Source organism: Ornithodoros turicata, chromosome 1, assembly GCF_037126465.1.
Source record: "Ornithodoros turicata isolate Travis chromosome 1, ASM3712646v1, whole genome shotgun sequence".
NCBI classification, from domain to species: Eukaryota; Metazoa; Arthropoda; class Arachnida; order Ixodida; family Argasidae; genus Ornithodoros; species Ornithodoros turicata.
In genome coordinates, this window is record NC_088201.1 from 105,049,122 (window position 1) to 105,053,446 (window position 4,325).

At 47.1% G+C, this 4,325-nt stretch overlaps 1 long non-coding RNA gene across 1 annotated transcript; it reads right to left on the reverse strand.

The window, feature by feature from the left end:
- Nucleotides 1–1,870: 1,870 nt before the first annotated feature.
- On the reverse strand, nucleotides 1,871–2,161 carry LOC135367352 (uncharacterized). Its single transcript, XR_010414435.1, has 2 exons — nucleotides 2,093–2,161; nucleotides 1,871–1,992 (listed from the first exon to the last, which is right to left on the reverse strand). It is a non-coding gene; the product is annotated as an uncharacterized LOC135367352 (long non-coding RNA).
- Nucleotides 2,162–4,325: the final 2,164 nt, after the last annotated feature.

Consider the following 4,325-nt stretch of genomic DNA (forward strand, 5'->3'; position numbering starts at 1 on the left):
TGTGTGGGTACAAAAGTTGGACTCACGTCAATCTTGATAAACTATCTGCGCGCTCGCAGCCCGCCCACTGATAGAATGAAAGACGAAAAAAAGTGTATTCCCTGTGCGATGACGCTGAGACATTTGACGAAGAGAATGGCGGAACATTCGCAATGTCTTCCTGAAAAGCGCAGGAGGACTTTGGGTCTGTGCGCTTCCAGTGCTCAGTTAGAGCTACTGCTGAGTTACAGGAGCAGCGCCGTTGCCTTGCTACGCCCTGCTCCAAGCACGCCTCCCTCTTCACATGGATGCAGAAACGCGTTCTGTAGGAGCAGCTTTTGAGTTCGGTGAACGCTGCTGGAACGGCGCAAAAGAGTAAAGATGAGTGGCAGCAACTCTGGAGTGGTAGGGTCGGAAAAGCAAAACAGAAGGCGGCACAATCCGTAGTGATCGGCTAGGGACAGGTGGAACGCCTCCCTCATTGAATGACTTCGAGGTGAGGGCACTGGCAGTCGTGGGCCGTGACATTGTTGACTGTACTAGGCCACCAGTACTCCGGTTGCCGCCAACGGTAAGTATGAATACACAATGCCATTTGTTGAATTATGTATTGATACCACTTATGCTTCTGTTCGAAATGAACTGACAGAGATCCGTCTACTGCTGAACCGACAGCCGAGTCATCGACTCCCCAATGTTTTTCACGAGCAGTTGGTAAACCTTTGCAAACAAGAACGGTTACTGTACATATTCTAGTTCGGTAATTCCTCATTATTTCATGCTTCACAACTTTTGGAATCTGCAGACCCCAAGACTAGTGAACCGTCTGAGGAATATTCATCTAGGCGCCGCCCAACCCTAGGATTCGCCGTCGACCTCCGAAGGCGACGACCGACCCTCCCGAAGAAATCGAGCTCACTCGTCGTCTCGTCAACTTCAGGGGCGAGCTCGTCGTACTCCAGAGGTTGCAGAACCGCCACCTCTCGGCATTGAGGCACTACTGCGGCAGCATACTACGGTAACACTATAGGCACATGTACGGTAGTGCTGTGGGAGATATACGAATGTTGTGACATATTTGAGTTGATTCCTGGTGAAAATAAAACGGTGTACGCACCGCATAAATATGGGGCAGTAGCACTTTGCATATTTCGTTTATAGCAAACTTAGGTGGGGGCTCCCTTTCGTGTGTCCGTCTGTGCTAGAATCTTGTATTTTAAATTTCTTTCGAGACAGAAGCATCACGAACAGCAAAGAAATGGAAGCACAGAGATGACAATTTTAGCATTGCATCGAAACCAAGAAGTGCCAGTGGACTTCAATCAATTTCATGACATGGCATAGTGCCGATAAAAAGTCCGCGTTCAGTGACCTTTTCTGGCGTGCTTCGGCAGTTGCCCGATGGAAGGACACCCGGGAGCCCATGCTAGTATTCTTTCACTGTCCATGGGACTTATAAGAAGGCTGCCAGTCACAAGCATGATCATTCAGCTCCATCGCGACTACGCCTTTCTTGCGATAGCCTTGCCTTTCACACATGGCAGGACGACCGCCTAAGTACATGCTGACTGTACGCAATAAGGAAGTCTGACAATTGCTTTTTTCAAGATTAGTTTATTTACCATTTTTCTACATGTGTATTATTATAATTGAAACCACAGAAAAAGGTTACATGGTGTCAGTGCTGTGTATGACTTGTGCTTTATACTTAAACTGGAAGAGCAGTTCCATTATTTTCAACTTTAGCTGGTCCCTTCTGACCTCGTCGTTGCCTTGCATGGCATCCACTACGGCAACACCAAATGCACTTTCGGAAGTCACGCCGTCACCATCCTTCAGAATCTGCAAGGCTCTCAGGAATACTTGCACTCTAATTCGTTGTGATCCAGCCTTCTTTTTTTTTTTACGTCGTGGCGGTTGTGGTGGTGCGCTACCCTGCAGAACATCACTGTCACTTGCACAGTCTCTCTGTTGCGAGCTTTCGCCCTCTGCCTCCTACTGTGAATAGAAATCCTGTAAATGCAAAAATTGATGATAATGTCTGACATAAGCATATAATAGTCTGGAGCATTCAAAAAGGGCACTAATACAATTTTAGTTGTTCATTCCCTACCTATTTCAATTATATATACGACCCTGTATTTTCTAACACCGGGCCTACCACGGGTGCAGTGCAGTCGAGCATATATTCATACAGCTGCCATTTGGGAGGTAGGTTGTGTGTACGTTGTCGGTAGATGCTCCTGACCGTTTCGACGATTTCACTTTTGTATACTCTTTGTTGAAATACGTTCGTAGCACGTGGAATTTCGACTTTGTTTCTGGTACGGCGTAAAAAAATACGGCTTAAATAACACACGGGCCTCAGCTACGCACCAAACTCACCCGGACATCCAAGCGTCTCGCTCAATACAGCCAATGTGTCGCTGTGCAGGCTCTTCTTCAAGTAGTCAGGATGTTTCGACTGGAATAGGAACTGATGCTGTTTGTAGAGCTCCAACATTATTCGCTAGTCGTCAGTTCTCCAGCGAAACAGAAAGCAATTAAATTAGCGTCAACAATGCAGGATTTTATTTGTAGGTATTATCTGTAGCAGGTCCTGCTTTCCAAATACAAACGCGTTATAGGATGTACAGTACTAATAAAGTTATGAGGACAGCCTTGCAACGAGTAATCGAGCAAGCGCTTACCTGTGTTGACACCGCGTTTTCTTCGCCGGCCACTTCTTCCGCCATTTTCTTTTTCTTGACCGAATTGTCTCTTCGCCTCAATGTCACGGGGTTTCGACGTGTACAGTCATTGGACAAATTTCGCTGACGTGTGCAGATGGTTGACAGGATGCTCGTCGGAGGTGCCGGTGAATTGCACGAGAAGCGATTCCCAAACGAAGATGCGCAACTGAGTATTCCACACGGAGCATCTGTTTCGTGAAACCAAGTTTCGTGCAACAAAAGATGCATCGTGTGAAACGACCCTCACAAGGGAGGATTTTACAAAGAAACGGTTTCTTTAAGCAAGCAATAGATGGCGCCACCAGCCCATGCGCAAAGTCAACAGGCATGCATACTCTCCCACGCAGCACTACGTGTGTGCATCCCTTGCTCAGTTGCAATATGCAAAGTGTGCCAACAAAGACGCCTTGCAATGGTTTGCACCACATTCGTCTGTTGCGTCACGCGGCTACAAGGAAGACGTTAGCCGTATCGGCCGCCATCGACTGAGGAGGACGAGTATGCGCATTCTCAAGCGTTCCCGCGCTAGGATGGCAGTGGCGCTGTTCCCGCTTTGTTCTCCCTTGACATCGCGCTTCCCAATATCGTCCCTCGCTATTTCGTCACGGGAACCTGAGGACCGTGTAAATGCCGTTTCAGAAATGAATAACACCCGCCAACTGCAAAAGTCCTGTCAGGGTCCGCAGAAAAACAAACGCGCTTGGAATCATCCCTGAATATTAAACAAAAGAACAGCTACGACGATGGAGGCCAAATGCGGGAGATTTAGTAAATAGCACCGTTGCTTAATGCCAAACAAGAATGACTCGGACACAACAAGAAACAACTTTATTTTGAGATGATGAGTGGGCAGTTTCGTCGCCAGATGCCATATTCTACCCCATTGCGTGTGGTGATGTGGGGACTGAAGTAATGAGCCCCTTCACAATAAGGTTTGAAATCCTATGGTATTCAGAAAGGCGAGGTGGGCTTTGAGGGCAGAGCGTTGGTGGGCTGGATGTGGCCAGGGAACAAGCAATTTTGTGAGAGACAGAAGAGACACGGGGAGCGGAACACAAGAGATGTCGAAGAATGTTAAAATCTGTGCTGGTTCGTTATTCATTTTAAAATCGGGAAAACCACAGTGCTGGGCAAAAAAGGGACAAAGGACGGTACAAGTATGGACAAGTACCGAGAAACAACGACTGCACTGAACTGCCAACCAAAGGTTTATTCCATCAGAAGCAAAACCTTTTATACGCTATTCTCCTAGTGTTCTCGTGTTAGTGTTTCCACAGGCTTCCGTGAACAACAAGGCTCAAGAACAACATTACTCCTTGTTTTCTACTTTTAAACAGAACTGTTATTTTTAAGACAGACTGTTATTTTTAAGTAGTGGCTCATATCCATCACAATATTTTCTATGCTCGCGAATGAACCATGGCGGTAGCACGATTCCGGTAGCACGAACGGGCTTATTTCCCCCGATCCCGATCCATTCATCGCTCCTCCCCCCCCCCCCCCCAAGGGTAGGGTGACCCATAAGGAATATAAAAGGATGGGCTATCACTGGGGGACACTTTTTATCTTGTATTATACAATGGTAAACATAAAACCGGGTCAAGGCGGTCTCCA